Source organism: Mesoplodon mirus (genome assembly GCF_964341445.2).
Source record: "Mesoplodon mirus genome assembly, chromosome: 7".
Classification (NCBI taxonomy): domain Eukaryota; kingdom Metazoa; phylum Chordata; class Mammalia; order Artiodactyla; family Ziphiidae; genus Mesoplodon; species Mesoplodon mirus.
Genome location: NC_138983.1, coordinates 106,678,331 through 106,696,314, shown reverse-complemented (window position 1 = coordinate 106,696,314; position 17,984 = coordinate 106,678,331).

Below are 17,984 nucleotides of genomic sequence, written 5' to 3'. Positions count from 1 at the left end.
AATAAAATATTCTAGTCAGCTGGTGAATATACTTCCTCTAAGCTATAATTTTTTCACTCAATGATTTTTTTCCAGGCAGAATCACACTGTAATTAAACATGTAAAATTTGTTTCCTTCTTCTAAATTTACTATATATACATCTTGTCTGGAGTGCACATGAACTAAACTCTTACATAGAAAGTTTAACTTTTGAACTGTGTTGCCAAGTGAGTGGAACATGAATATTTTCAACTTAGCCGAATAAAATTAATTAACTTTCTAAAGTTGTACTAATATTATGTCCTATGAGTAAAGTATACATGCTAAACTGTATTTTACTGTAGTTTATATTAGCATTTTCACTTTATTAGCAATGCTGAGAATTTCTCATGAGTTTCTTGGAATTTTTTTGTTTTTTTTACTCTGTTATGCAATAATTTACTTTGCTCATTTTACAATTAACTTGCCATTTTCTTATTAATTTGCAGGGTTTTTAATATATTCTGGAACTAATAATTTGTCAGTCACATGAGTGGCATATTTCCAGTTTGTTTTGTACTTTTCCTCTCTTTATGGTCACCTCTGAAGAGTAAATATTATTACTTTCAATGTTATAAATGCCTATCTATCTAACTTCTATCTCCTTTTAATACTTCTTACTTTTTGTCATTTGCTTAAGAACTTCTCTATGCAAAATTAATAAAAATATTTCCCTGTATTATAATTTTAAAACCTCTAAAGTTTTGTCTTTCACATATAAATCTTTGTTCTTCCCAGAATTGATTTTTTTGTCTGAAGCAAGGGATTCAATTTCTTATTCTTTCATATGAATAATCACAATTTGGCAAATCATCTCCTCACTACTCTGCAATGTCAATTCTGTTATGGATCAAGTTTTCCATGAGTGGGTCTCTTTACCAGTTCTCTATCAGTTTCATTGAAAAATTTATCAATCCCACAGAGTTTCCATCAGTGCAATTGATATAAGTTAGGACAATTTTCCTCACATATTCTATTTCTCCAGGGATATCTCTGATATTCTTTACTCTTTTAAAGGAAATTGATGTATTTCAAATCAGCCATTCCAAAAATATATAAGACCCCAGTGCAATTTTGAGTAAACAGGGAAAGACAGACATCTCCATAATCCTGAGTCTTCATAAAAACTGTAATTTTTCACCAATTTTAAGGATTTTGTTTATAGTTCTGTGACCAATAGGAAACTATGGATGTGATTATGTGTGACTTCCAAGGCTAGGCTATAAAAGACATTGCAGACTCTGCTTTGGCCTCTGGATTTCTTATCATGGGAGTAGCCAGCTGGCATGCCATGACGATTCTCAAGCAGCACAGGGGAGTGACCCACTAAAGAAACAAACTTGTTAACAGTGTGAAAAAACAACTTGGGAATAAATATTTTGTAAGACTGTAGCCCCAGCCAATCTGACAGCAATATTATAAGAGACTCTGAGCCATAACTGCCCAAATGAACCACCCCTGAATTCCTGACTCACAAAAACTGTGAGATAGTAAATCATTATTGTTGTTTTAGCTTAGTAAATTTTTCATTGATTAGTTAGGCAGCAATGAATAAGTGATACAGTAATATAATAATAGTAATATAGTAATATAATTGATTATATTATACTTATTATGTTATATGGTCAATATTTGTGTTGATTTAGTCACATGTTTACCATTGTGCACTGCCCTTTGCCTTGCTTCTCAGTCTTTCCTTTTGAAAAGACTTTCTGACTTTTCTTATTGAACTAGATGCTTCAGAAGTTATATAAATGAGTTTCTAGGTTTAAATTTTCTTCAGTTTTCATTTTTCTGAAATTGTATTACTTTCTTTATATATTTGAAAGTAAGTTTATTGGGTTACCATTTTAATTTACCAGTGAATTTCTGTTTATACAGGTCTAATTTACTTTAAATTATAGATTTCTGTTTTGTTTTGTTTTCTCAGAACATAAAGATAGAATGCATTCCAGTTTCACACTAATGTGTGATACTGCCATTATTCAAATTCTTAGAAAAAAAAATTATGTTTTCTCCTAAATATTCAGATTGATGTCTGACACAAATATATTTGCCTGTGGTAGATTTATTGTTATTATTTTTGTTTATTTGTTTCTCCTTTCTCTGAGTGTGTTAAACATCTGATCTTAGGCCCACAACTATTTCTTTAATAAGCCTTAGGTTCCTGAAGCCATTAAAACTGAAATTCTAGGGTACTGGTGAAGCATTAATAACCCTGATATCTGATGACCCTTCTAGTCTTATTCTCTTATAAATCTTCTGGTTTTAGAAGACTTATGTTCTTGTTAGGTCATCCACACATTAAAGGAATTGTTACAATATTTGTTTCGACATTGTTATATGTTCTGTATCAGGTACATATTAGAATATCAGATCTGCAATATTACCATACAGAGGTTGTTGCCATAGAAGATTTTAAGCTAATGTTTCTGAAACTCATGTTTGTAATGTTGTAGGAAATAATTTGGAAAAATAAACAAGCAAACAAAAATTAGATTCATGGACTTCAAACAGGAAAAGTTTTAAAAGATCACAAAAGCCAAGGCTTGGGTATGATACTTTGTGTCTCAGACAGATGATCGACAGGTGTAGACAGTGAATGAAGAATCATTTACAAAATGTTTTCTGATAAAGGCTAGAAAGAAGAGATCATAAATAAAATAAAATAAAGAAGTTAGAACTTGTATAACTTTTAGATATTCTCTATCTTCTCCATAAACTTTGCAGTTAAAGAATCTGTGGAGAATCAAAGTAGTGGAGTTGAGGAAATTTGGATGTTTTGTCCCACTTATTCTAAGGATTGTTTTAAGAAACTAACTAAATATTAATTTAAAAGCTACAGTGCTTTCAAAGGCCTAGTCAAAGTTTCATAAAATAAATTTATTATAGATCCTTTCGGATCATTTCTGTGGTTTTGTTCCCTGTATAATTCAGCAGCCATCATGAAAGGGTAGAATTAGGAAATCATGACAACAAATAAGGTCATAATTTCATTCTTAGAAATTCCCAAGGTAGACATCCCAGAGAAAAAAGAAAGTGAAGACACAAATCAAAAACTGTACAAGCTAAACTTAGACTGTTTCTTCGCATTTGAAGAGCCTTGTGCCCAACTTCATGGCCAGCTTAAGTGAACAATATAAAGATCAAAATAACGAGCTTGAGGAATATAGTTTTTCCTATAGTTTATTATAGCATAATAAAATCCTAAATTTTAAGTTTAAGATACTGAACACTCATAAAATACAGAGCCATTTTGGTAATAAAGGGTACTAAAATCTTAAAGGTCTTCATTTTTCAGGTGAGTTATCATGATTTATAACATGACTTTTCATGTAATGAAAAAGTGACAAACAGGAATCCAGAGAAAGAAAGTTCCCTGGCATGAGAGAAGTTCCCTTGTCTAATAGGTCACTGGTATGGAAAATATGGATAGAAAATAAGGTATTCCAAACATTGAATTACATGAAGACATATTTTTAGAATTATTGGTGTCCTGGTCAGAAAATGCTTGTAGCCACACTGACACAAAGAGTAATAAACATTTCCTCACTCTGCCTAGTGTTGAAACTAATTTATTTATGAGTGCAGGAAGTATTTATTATTCATCTTGTATTTTACATCAATTCATCTTGGTAACCTTAAAAATAAGACAGCAATTTCTTCTCCTCATGCTTAACAGCGGTTTAGGGTGGGACTAAGGCTTTTGTGATTAAGCAGAAGCCAAGCAGCATTAGGGTTCTATTAGGATAAGGTTTAGGCAAGACCCCAAGTGAAGACTTCTTGTCTAAGGCAACTGAAGATATGCTGACTGTGCAAAAATTTGAGGACAAAATTTCAGGTAAAATAAATACTCCTGGTGGGACCAAAGTTATGGATCCAGATAAAAGTATGGAACCAAGGGCCAAAACTTGTGAAAATAGCAGATATTAAAACAAGTCGATGATACAAATGAATGTATTTGCAAAACAGAAACAGACTCACAGACTTAGAGAACCAACTTATGGTTACCAGGGGGAAGGATGGGGGAGGAGGGATAGTTAGGGAGTTTGGGATTGACATGTACACGCTGCTATATTTAAAATGGATAACCAGCAAGAACCTGCTGTATAGCACAGGGAACTCTGCTCAATATTATGTAACAACCTAAATAGGAAAATAATTTGAAAAATAATTAAAAATATAAAAACAAGTAAAGAACTAGGGTGAACCTTGAGTAACGTCAGCTTGCTTCTATGATTTAATTTTACAATCCCAGAAGGCCACATTATAAGTAAGTTGATATTCAGCTTAACTGATCCAAGGTAAGACAGAAAAACACTGGTTGTAGCTTTTCTTGGGGATTCGATAGACAGTGCTTTAAAAAAAATGTTTTGTCAGTTATACAAATCCAGATTTAATAGAATTTATTTTCATCTCTGAAATTATGTTCAAGCAAGGAGGTGAACACAAACACAAACATTTTGATCAACAAATGAAATAATAGTTATTACTGCAAGATGAAAATTATCACTAAACACCTCTACGGCAATCTTGTCTTATTTTGGTTTTCAAAATTTTTTCCCAATATATGAATATCCTAAAAATCTTCCTGTAGCTGCAGGTGCTGATTAATCGAATGCAAAGAATAAGAAGCTAGATTGTCAAACTAACTAGCATTTTCTCAGTAAAGCCTTTGAAATTAATGTCAAATCATTGATTTGGAATCTGTGTTTGATCAAGCAATATAAAGGAACAGAAAATTAGGCTTGCAAACTTTCTCTAACCAGTTGGCAAAAAATGGTGTTTTCCAACCAGATGCTGCCTTTTTGTGATCTCCTGGGTGAGGACCAGGCATATTCTCTTACACAATTGCTGAATTTAAATCAGTTATGCTATGGTCATTGATAGATAACCCAAGGATTCATTAATATTTGTTATTATTATTGTTAGCAGAGGTGGTGGTGACAATTCTCAATTACAAAATATTTAAAAGAGAAGAAGATAAGATTTTTTTTGCTATTATTAATTTCTTAAAGACTTGAATATTATCATGACTGTTATTTCTTCATAAGATAAAAGTACAGCCTAGGGCACAACCTATAGTATACTTCTGAGAAGAAAATCAGTCCTGAATTTTAAGACATTTATTTAACCTCAAGAAGCATCAGGTGTTATATATGTATATATGTACATACACCTTATGTATATCTTGATTCCTGACATAAATAAATTGAACTTACTTTAAAGGGTTTTTTTAAAATGGCTTCCCTCTTTTATACTTTTCTATACAAGTGTAGGAAATAGACAGATGTCATAAGGATTAAGCACAAAATGTTCCAGATGGCTAGCATAATTTTTATAATTCACAACTTCCAATATATATAAACAGAATAACATTAAGCTCAAATTAAAACAGCAAACAATTTAACTGATTGATTGGCACATGAAACATATGCTCTATTTTTTAAAAAGTACCTGAAGAATTAGAAATGTCAAACAAATGTATCTATATCCTTAATTATTTCACATTCAAAATATTGAATATTCTTGTTTCCTTCAAATGTATTTTGGTCTGGAAAGGTATCATGCATCTCTTTGGTGGGATTGCCAATGCTGCAACATAGCTCTCTTGTAGGCTGCCACCTGTTGTGCACTGTGGCTCAGGAAGAATTTCACAATTTTCACAACTTAAGTTAGGGAGAGATTTTAATGTGTAATAGATAAAATTACAAGTCATAGATCAGCTGGACAAGGAATATGATGATATATAAACAGATATGAATGAGTCCCTCATTCTCTCATTAGTCTATGGGCATGCCAGGCCCGGGGACATTTGGTGGGTACATTTAGTGGGTAGTTTTGTGTTCTAGTAGAGGAATCTTTCACACTCTCTCATTAGTGTCCTGTCTCATAAGGAAGGCATAGAAGTCAACTTACAGTGGAAGAAATCTCACACTCTGACATCAGGAAGTCTGGATATGGATGGAAGCTATTGATAGGAGTTGTCTAAAAATGTCAGCTTCCAGGGCTTCCCTGGTGGCGCAGTGGTTGAGAATCTGCCTGGTAATTTAGGGGACATGGGTTCGAGCCCTGGTCTGGGAAGATCCCACATGCCACGGAGCAACTAGGCCCGTGAGCCACAACTACTGAGCCTGCACGTCTGGAGCCTGTGCTCTGCAACAAGAGAGGCCATGATAGTGAAAGGTCCACACACTGCAATGAAGAGTGGTCCCCACTTGCCACAACTAGAGAAAGCCTTCACACAGAAACGAAGACCCAACACAGCAAAAAAAAAAAAAAAAAAAAAAAAAAATTAATTAAAATGTCAGCTTCCAAATACTAAGAGACATTGGGTCCAAGGGTAAGATTTATTCTCCTATTCTGGCATGATGGCCGCCATAACTTTCCTGGAAAATTGACCTTGGTACAAACTCTTCAGTGGGTAGAAGGTACTCAGGTTTCTTTTTGAACAATTTAGACATTATTTTATAATAATTTTCATAGGATACTTTTTTTTTTGCCTTCATTTATAACGGCTTCTAATCAAAGACAAAGGAATTGGTTCACCCAAAAGACAAACAGAACACCCGGTTAATCACATTCTTATATAAGTGACTACAGAAAGTACACTTTTGTGCACTAGAATATAGTTCCTAAAATCTGAATGAAAAATAAATACTGTATATACGTATATCAAGCAATGTGTTGTTGATGCTTAACTGTATGCTACATGGATTTTGCTGAATCACGAGCAAAAATAAAAGCCTCAGATGTCAAGGAAAATAGTCCAAATGTAAAGCAGAAAAAAAAAGTTAATAAGTCCATTGTTCTCCTTGAACAGACAGAACCAAGATATTTTACTTTAACATTTAACATTTCTCCTACTCCCTTAGCCCTTATAATTAACATGGCAACAAACAAAAATTCAAGAGCTCAAATCTCAATGCTCATTCAAGTCTGCACTGTTGAAGAAGTTCCTAGCATCTATTAGCTTTTAAATATATGACTCTCAGTTCGAGCATAAACTCACAATTTGATTAAAAAACACTTGGAGTTCCTGTTTAGCAAAAGAGTTATTTGCTCTAGCTGATATAACATCCTGTCATTCTAGGAACCCCTGTTAATACTGAACTAGAACCTTTAATTTTAATTTTGTGTGAGGACCTTCTATGAACGGTGTTGTGCTTCATGCAGTTAACTTATCAAATAGTCACCATGTGTTAGGAAATGATCCTTACATTGAAAATACAGTGTTTACAGTATTTTTAGCTTGGGGAAGTGAGATCTAAGGAGAGGAAAATGACTGGCAATAATATGGTGATTAAAAGAGACAATTTCATCACAATAGTCCCTTTTGAAAGAGCAAACTAGAATTTTCCCAAATGTTATCTCCTGGTTAACCTATACCAAAGAGAAAATAGATTTTTCTTTCTCTCTCCTTCTTTCTTAGCCATGCATGCACATGTGTGCACGCAGGCACGCACACACATACACACACACTATGTATGCATGCACTTCTTATATTGAGAGAAAAGAAAGGAGAGATGAAAAGCCAGTCTCTAAAATTACTTACTACCAGTCTTATATTTTTGGGTGGGGAATAACTACAGTATTTTATCAATTTAAGAAGTAGAATTTTTCACATTTTAGATCTCCATATGACATGTTAAAATAGCTGTTAGCCAGATGGCTGTTGTATCATAATTTTAATTCCTGATGGCATGACCAGGCAATTGCAATCCTCAAGAATTCAGTCACTGAAGCATTTAAGAACCATTTGAGGAACAAAAAGAAGTCCAGATTGTTTTTGAAAAAACTCCCATTGGACACTTTGGGGGAAAATAAAATGTTCAAAATTTGCAGAATTTATATTAGAGGCTTAAATAATATCCTTTAGACACATGCTCTAGGGGACTGTAATCACTATCTGCTTGTGGATATGGAGCATTTTCCATGTAGTTAGCACAAATTAAGATATGATATAAATGTAAAATATTCACCAAATTTCAAAAATTAGTATGTAAAAAGAACATCAAATATATCATTTATAACTTTTATATTTATTACATGATAAAATGAGAAATTTTGGGTTATATTGTGGTAAATAAAATACAATATTATTGAATTGAATTGAATGTTTTATATTTTAAGTGCATTATAAGAAAACAAAATTACATATGTGGCTCACATTACATTTCTGTTGAACATGTTGCTTAAGAACATATGGAACATTTTTTTGAACAATGCTGCATCAAAATCATTTTGATGGACCAGAAGATGATATTGTATAGAAAACACAAATGTTAATGACCCTGAGTCAAAAATAATTCTGAAGATTTGGAAAATGAATGTACCTAGTTTGGAAGGTTCCCCCGCCCCCCAGCAATCCAGTTCCAGCTATTTATACTTTTTGTGAAAAAAAAAAAATAAGTAGAACACAGCACTGTCTGTTAGTTTACAATTAGTCTATGGCTACTTCTTGCTACAATGGCAGCTTTGAGCTGTCATACTGAGAACCTTTGGCTGCAAAGTCTAAAATATTTACTATCTGGCTCTTTACAGAAAATGCTAGTCTCTGCTTTAAGCAATTTACTTGGTTTATATCTTCCTTTTTTATGTTTGAAAACAAATGATAAAATATATGTATAAAAAACTTAAGTCTAAATAATAGAATATCAATAAGAATAAAATAAAAAAGAAAATACGGGCAATTTGTTTACCATTTTTATTTTATGAGAGTTTATATTGGTATGTGCTCCTTCAAACAAAAAACAAACTCCTAGAAAAAGACACTGAATTTGTGGTTACCAGAGATAGGGGTGAAGGAGGAGGAATCAGATGATGGCAGTCAAAAAGTACGAACTTCTAGTTATAAGATAAAGTACTACTGGTGTAATGTACAACAACATTAATATAGTGAACACTGTTGTATGTTATAAATGAATGTTATTAAGAGAGTAAATCCTAAGAGTTCTCATCAAAAGGAAATTTTTTTCTTTTAATTTTGTATCTATATGAGATGATGAATGTTCACTAATGTTACTGTCACAAACATCTCATGATGTATGCAAGTCAAATCTTACATTGTACACCTTATACAGTGCTGTATGTCAATTATATCTCAATAAAGTTGGGAAGAAAAAGATGCTCTATGTTCCTATCATGTCTTAGAATTGACGAAATGTACTTAGATCCAGAATAGATTGCTTTCCTGTTTATATAAATAAATATAAAAGCATTTATTTGTTTAGTAAATAATTATTGAGAGATTTCTATATACTATGCATTGTTTTGGATAAATATGTAGAATTAATTATATAGAATAAATTAGTATTTAATTAGGAACTTATCTTATGGAAAGAGAAAGACGGATCACACAAGTGTAGGTGTTAAATGGCATGTAAGTCGGAGAAAAAAGAGGTTTCTCACATTTAGGAAGAAATAATAAACTGTTTTAAAAATGGTGTTAGACCAGGCAATTAGTAATCTTGGAAATTGTTTGATTTATGTCTCACAAAGAGTATTATGAAAAATTCCAAAAATTCCAATTCTCCCCCAGGGAAGTTCCTTGTTTTTAATTTTTGAGAAACCTTCATACTCTTTCCCATAATTGGCTGCACCAGTTTACATTCCCACCGTCAGTGTACTAGGGTTCCTTTTTCTCCATATCCTCACCATTTGTTATTTGTGGTCTTTTTGACAATAGCCATTCTAACTATTGGCTATTGGCATTCTGACTAGATGTGAAGTGATATCTCATTTGGTTATATTTACATTTTCCTGATGATTAGTGATGTTGAGCATTTTTTCATGTGCCTGTTGGCCATGTGTAAGTCTTCTTAGAAAAAAAAATGTCTATTCAGTTCTTCTGCCCATTTTTAATGGTGTTTTGTTTTTTTGATATTGAGTTGTATGAGCTGTTTATACATGTTGCATATTAACCCCTTATCAGTCATATCATTTGCAAATATTCTCTCTTGTTTAGTAGAGATACTTTTTTGTTTTGTCAATGATTCCTTTTGTTGTGCAAAATGTCTTCAGATTATTTAGGTCTCATTTGTTTATTTTTACTTTTGTTTCCTTTGCCTGAAGAGAGAGTTCCAAAAAAAAATATTGGTAGAACTTATGTCAACGACTGTTCTCCTTATGTTTTTTCTAGAAGTTTTAGAGTTTCTGATCTTACATTTAGGGTTTTTTTTTAATCCATTTTGAGTTTATTTTTGTAGATGATGTGGTAAAATGTTCTAATTTCATTCTTGCCACATAGCTGTCCAGTTTTTCATGTACCACTTATTGAAGAGACTGGCTTTTCTCCATTGTATAGCCTTGCCTCCTTTGTTGTATCTTAATTGACCATAAGTGCCTGGGTTTATTTCTGGGCTCTCTATTGTTTTCTATTGATCTATGTGTCTGCTTTTGTGCAGGCACCATACTATTTTAATTACTATATCTTTGTAATGTAGTCTGAAGGAGAGTGATGCCTCCAGCTTTGTTCTTTTTTCTCAAGATTGCTTTGGATACTAGGGGTCTTTTGTGGTTCTACACAAATTTTAAGAATATTTGTTTTACTTCTGTGAAAAATGTCATGGGTAATTTGAAACAGATTTCATTAGATCTGTAGAATGCTTTGTGTAGTATGGACATTTTAACAATATTAATTATTCCACTCCATGAACACAGTATACCTTTCAATTTCCTGTGTCATCTTCAAAACCCCTTATCAATGTTTTACAGTTTTCAGAGGATAGGTCTTTCACCTACTTGGTTAAGTTTATTCAGAGACATTTTATTCTTTTTGTTGCAATTTTATGTGAGATAGTTTTCTTTCTTTCTCTTTCTGATAGTTGATTATTAGTGTATAGATAAGCAACATATTTCTTTCTATTAATCTTGTGTCCTGGAAATTTACTGAAATCATTTATTAGTTCTAATCATTTTTTGGTGGAGACTTTATGATCTTCTATATATAGTATCACGCCTATTGCAAATAGTGGCAGTTATATGTCTTCCCTTCCAATTTGGATGCCTTTTATTTAAATATCTTGTCTGATTGTTGTGTCTAGACAGCCAGTACTAGGTTAAATGTTAAGTGGACATCCTTTTCTTGTTCCTGATTTTTGAAGAGAGTGATTTCTGCTTTTCATCATGGTGTATGATGTTACTTGTGGGTTTGTCTTAAATGGCCTTTATTATGTTTGGACATCTTCCTCTAAACCAACTATGATGAGAGGTTTTATCATGAATGTACATTAAATTTTTTCAAATGCTTTTCTGCATCTGTTGAGATGATCATGTGATTTTACCCTTTGTTTTGTTAATGTGATGTATCACATTGACTGACTTGCTGTTATCGAACTATCCTTGCTCCCTGGAATAAATGGTAGTTGATCAAGGTGTGTGCTCCTGTTTATATATTGTTGAATTCAGTTTGCTAACATTTTACTGACGATTTTTGTATCTATATTCATCAGAGATATTGGCCTGTAACTTTTTTTTGTAGTGTCTTTTTTTGTAGGGTTTTTTTGTTTGTTTTTTTTAGTGTCTTTGTCTCGGGCAGTCACAGGAAGCCAGTCAGAGCCCCAGGCAGTTTTCAATCTGCTTCCTCCATGCTTTTCCTTAGAGTAAGCAGGCATGTGCACAAACTCCTCATGAGCAGACTCTCAGTTTCCTACAACTCTCTGGTAAGTCCCACTGGTTTTTAAACCAGCTAAGGGGGCTCATCTTCCTAGGGTCAGACCCCAGGGCTGGGGTGCCCAATATGTGGCTGGAACCCCTTGCTCACCAGGAAGGATTCCCGACCCCCTAATATCTCCTCCTGTGTCCTTTGCTAAGGAGTTGGGTCCTGACCCAATCACCTCTATTCCCTTTCTACCCAACTCTGTGTGGATCTTTGTTTTTATAGCCTTGGTTGTAGAAGAAACTTTCTGCCAGTCTCCAGGTTGTTTTCAGGGAGAGTTGCTCCACATGTAGATGTATTTTTGATACGCTCAGGTAGGAGGTGAGCTCAATCCTCCTACTACATCATCTTGATCTCCCATTCCAGACTGTTTATTTTTATAACATGTTTCTAGTTATTGTAACTCTTTTCAGAAAGTAATAATGATGGAATAGTGCTACTACAGAAGCATGAATTTTTAAGAAACAAAATATTTAGTTTATGATAAATATAATTCTTTTAAAATTTACAACTTATATTTAAGTCATAGTATTGAGTCACTTAATAGCTTTTCATTATTAGTATTCTAAAAGTTTGAGTTAATAATATTTACTTAATAGTGAGTCAATAAATCTAGAAGGCTAACATTTAAATTATTGATAGCATTATTCATGAAAAACAGTGTTTTTTAAAATCAGTTTCAGTATCCAATGTATTCTATATGTATTTCTCATTGAAATTTAAGATAAAATTATGAATTTATACTAATAAATAAATGCAGATGATATCTTGTAATAGTTTGTCTTATAATATCTGATTACTCTTTAATTAAACAGCTTTAGAAGCTCAAAAATAAAATATTATTTTTTAATTTTAAAATAAAGTGTATAAAGTTCATTATAAGTATAAATTTCAGAGAAAATCTGTTTCAGATTTGTAAGTATTGTCTTAACTATAATATTATATAATATGCAAGATAATTGAAAATCATTCACTTATTATTTAACTGACTTACTGGCTCATATTGGCCTTAAATTAAGTGTGTGGGACAGGTGTTATAGTTAAGGTTTCATCTGTAAAATTTTACATTACTGAACATGTACAGGCTTTAGTTTAATATTTTATGTATTTACAAAAAATTTTAAAATGTTGCATACATTAAACAGTCTCTTCTCTGATGAATTCTATATTTAGTGGCCTGTTAGGGGAACCTTCACAGATAATTTAATATATATCTTGAGCTTTCCACTATACTCTTAGATATTGCTACTCAAAGTTCTTCTAGCATAACAGATTTTTACTATTCTTCATTGAGTATATTACTGCCCTCTGAATTTCCTTATATATTACAAAGGAACTCCTGAGAAGAACATCCTATATTCTCCTTATTTGGTGTTTTTTATTTTTTTAATCTTTCTTCTTGTTGATAAGCAGCATCTGTATATTTGTGATACTCATTGGGGAAAGTTGAGGTTCCCAAGCAAAAATTTGTCTCATAGAGCTTGGAACCTTAAACAAATGAGAAAGGGAGGAGGGGGAGAGAGAGAAAGAGAGAGAGAGAAACTGCATCTAGATTCATATATTTTCTTCTAAATCTCCATTAAATTTGATAATTTCTCCAAGTTGTCTTACCAAAGAAAAGAGGTCTTACTAGTAAGCATTATATCACATATATGTGATTATTCTCGTTTTTAAAATATTTTATAAAAATCTGAGACATATATCTGTACACATACATGTTTTTGTACTAAACTTAATATTGTTAAGCATATAGTAGGGGTTTAATATATTGATGCTTGCTAGAAAATAACATTATTTTGCAAGACATTGGGTTAAATGTTTACGACTGCTATTTTATTTTATCTTTATAAAAGCTTTTATATAAATTATATTATTTTTCCTAATTTACTGATGAAAACAATTAAACATTTCATTGATTAAGTGACTTGAAGCAAAGAGAGCCAGATTTATCACTAGTTCCAATCTTACTTCAGATTTGACTAACTTCAAAGTTTATGTTTTATCCATTATGAAATATTGTTTAATATGACACTAACCTGCTTTATCTCACAATTTTGTGCTCAAACATATAATAAACTCCACCAACTCTTTATCCATATTATTATCATTTATTGCTTGGTAGTTTCACACTGAGAAGACTAAAGAAGTATGTTTTAATTAGCTTAACATGTGGGCTTGTTTTGTTAGTTATCCTTGCATATTTGGGGTAAGAGTAGATAATAACTGTAAAACCACATCTATTAATACAAGGTGCTTAAGAAAGGAAAAGTTGAATCTCAATTTTTATATAAAAGAATAATTCACGTATGTTGTGAGTGCTGTTTACTTCAAATATCTCTTACTACTTAGTATGGGGAATGAAACACTACAGACAAATTTTCAATTATTGTAATAAAAAACACAAAGAAACAAGGTATATAAAGTAATCATGAGATCAATGAAATACTATTATTTTAATTAAAGTCTCAGAAACTCAGACCATAAGCATTAGGTTTTGAAAATGTTTTTTTTTTTTTTTTTCACCAAATGTGTCATACTCCAGTTTCCAGTGGACAAATTCACTAAGTTGGGAAAGAAAAAGAAGTGCTAGAGAAAGCTGAATTCAGAGTTATTTGAAGATAACCAACTAATTAATTTATTAAAATAATTAAACATATTTCAAACAGAGATAGATTATATAAAGCTATATGAAAAATTTGTTTAAGGCTATATGAAAAATTTAATGTTTGGTAATTTATATAATAAAATCAAAACACTGATGCTAGCAAAATTTAAAATATATTATAAAAAATATTTTAGGGGACTAATAAAGGGTGTAATGAAAATATAATTCCATAGCTTTTAATGAAAAACATTTCTCTGAACTAGCTTTTGACCCAGTGTGTTCACTAATTAATTCATTTTATTACAATTACTGGACTTATTTGTTCCTAGGAAACAGGTTTAATGTAAAAATATAAAATGTTTAAATAGAAATAATGTATATCTTTAATATCTGTGTAGAGGATATTATTCCTGATTTTTGAGAAAAGACAATCACACGAATCTCATATATCAAAATTACTTTGATATTCAGGAAAACTTCAGAACCATTTCATGATGTTAGTGCCATTGTAGGTGATTTAATAATGAGATAAATTTTCATACTTCTTTACCTATATAAAGTATTCCTGTTCCCTAGCCAACTCCATTTACTAAACTCTTAATTTTCCTTTATAACTTCTTAAATCTGTGTCTCCTCTGAATTTTCCCATTACTTCTAGACTCAGTTATTCATGGCACTACTGGTTTCCCTAGAGTCCTTTGCCTGCATTCATGCATTACTGATCATCTTATATTATTTCGATTACATGTTTTCAGGTTTTTTTCTACCTTTCATCATAAATAATTTTAGAGCAAGCAGCACATCCTATGAATTATTACAACCAAAATATATAGTATATAACTTGTCATATAGTAGCCACCCTCTGAATAATCTATGGATTCAAGCAAGTTTTGGTACAAAATGGCCAGTACTTATATCGCATTTCAATGTACTAGACAATCTTCTAAGCACTGCACACACACATAAGCACACACGAAATATATATATATATATATATATATATATATATATATATATATATATATATGCATATAACAACATTGTTATGTTCTATTTTGTGATTATGCCAATATTCCAGATGAAAACTATAAGGAAAATAAAGAGTTTGTCTAATCTAATTTTCCCATAGTCACACAGCAAATACATGGTGGGTGGGGAAACATATTTACCCTACATTATAAGATAGCCCTTTGGAAAATTCTTTTAAAATATTCATGGAGAAATCAGTGTTTAGGAATTTCACTAACCCTTCTACTCATTGTTATTCCTTTTATTGGAAGTGGCAAAATCTCAACTTAGACTAATTTAATAGATATAAGATAATTAATTGGCTTACAAAAACTGAAAAATCAAAGGGTAGTTTTGTATTCAATCACCTATGGATCTAAGTGCTTAACCATTTCATTGAAAAAAAGAAATAAATCAGTCCTTCATCTGCTCACTACCTCACTCTGGTTTCTATTCTGGCAAGTTCATTAGTAGTTAGCTCTCAAACTTTAGTCAAGTAAAACCCCCAGTCCCATTTTTGGAACCTAGAGATGTGATCAGACTCACCTAAAACAAATGACATGAAAATGGGGACAATTTCTGCTAAAGATGCTGACCAGATCAAAAAACATCTTGTGTTAATAAACGAAGTGGGAAAGTTAGTTTGAAAAATATTCATGACATGAAATAAAATTTCCCTCTCAAATCTCTTTTTTCTTCCCAGTATCAATGTCAGTAGGTGATCTCCGGAATTGCATAGGGCCATTTTTATATTTCCTTAATAAATTTCCTCAATTTTCCTTCTTTTGTATGGGGATTTCAGTGTCATAGTCAAACCATGAGAAATAACCCTCCCCCAACACTGTAGATGATGGTATCCAGAGCCATCCAGAGCCACATAATTGAACTAACTTTTAAATTTTCTATCTTTTAACTAGGACTACATTTTAATTGGGACTATGATAAAAATTATTTTAGTTAACAAAGAAGGGAGTAGTTAATTCTGCTTGAGATGAAGTCCTGGTCAGGAAATGCTTTAAGTCAGGTGTGGACTTTTAAGCTAAGCCTTAAACATTAAGTAAGTTTGTGGGATTTTGTTTTTGTACTTGTTGCAATTAGAAGATAAAGAGAAAAACTTTAAGCAGAGCAAATGGCATTCCCAATGTCTTGTGATATAAAAGTTTATGAGGGGCTTCCCTGGTGGTGCCTGCCAATGCAGGGGACACGGGTTCGAGCCCCTGTCTGGGAAGAGCCCACATGCCACGGAGCAACTAGTCCCGTGAGCCACAATTACTGAGCCTGCACGTCTGGAAGCTGTGCTCCGCAACGAGAGAGGCTGCAATTGTGAGAGGCCCGTGCACCGCGATGAGGAGTGGCCCCCACTTGACACATCTAGAGAAAGCCCTCGCACAGAAACAAAGAGCCAACACAGCCATAAATAAATAAAGAAAAAATTTAAAAAAAAAAGTTTATGACTCCTTATACAATATTCTGCCATGAATAAAGAAGAGGGTGCTGCAGGAGATGAAGTTGGTACAGTAGGTGGAAGCTAGTCTGTACCATACTTAGGTCTTTGTGAATTTTTTGTTGTTATTAATGAGTTTTGGTTAGAGTTTTGGTTAGTTTTGGTTAGTATTCCTAGACAGGATGCTTGTGAAATTGTTTAAGTCTTTTTACTTAAGAGAAAGAGGAAGGAAGGAACGAATGAAGGAAGGAAGGAAGGAATGGATAAAGATGGATTTATTTTTTTTAATACTGGCATTATTTTATTTATTCAAATTATTTGAAATTTGAAGAGGAATTTCTGCCTTGATATGCAGGAAAAAAGCTTTCTACTCACTGAAATTCCTATGAAAAATGTCTGAATGAGCATTAAGTTTGTATTACTTTGGAAATCCCTACCCCTTACCTGTGTGTCCTACTTTGATGCATTGGTAGAGCAACTGATTATAACTTGGATAATTTATATATTTATTAGCATTTTTAACAACTAAGAATAATGAAGAAAACTTTTGTAAGTGAAATAACTTCTAACTTCTAATAAAAGGAACTGAATTAATATTATTGTAGGATAGAGAAAGTTTTAAGAATTCTGTCCTAAATATTGCCCTTGTGGTAGGCAGCTTCTAATAGGGTCTCAATAATCCCCACCTCCTGGTATTCACAAATTTATGTGATACCCTCCCTTTGAGTGTGTGCTGGAACTAGTGACTTGATTATAATGAGTGAAATATAATAAAAGTGATGGGATGCCACTTAGATTGATTTACATAAAAGCTGTGGCTTCTGTTTTACTGTGTCTCAATTTTCACTTGCTGTGAGAGATGTTAGCTCCTGTGTTTTTAAAAAATTGACATATAATATTGTATAAGTTTAAAGTGTATGATGGGTTGATTTCATACATTTATATACTGCAATGTGATTACCATCATAGAGTTAGCTAATACCTTTATCACATCACATTATTTCCTTTATGTGGTGAGAACAAATGAGATCTAGTCTCTTTGGGACTTTGAAGTTTATAATATAATATTGTGACTATAATCTAGTCTTTCAGGGACAGTCACATGGCAAGGACTGATGTCTCCTGCCAGTAGCCAGTCAGGACAGGAGTCCTGCCAACAACTACTTTAAGATCAGTTGTATATTCTCTCTCAGTTGAGTTTTGAGATGACTGCAAGCCCTGGGCAAAACCTAAATTGTGACCTTGTAAG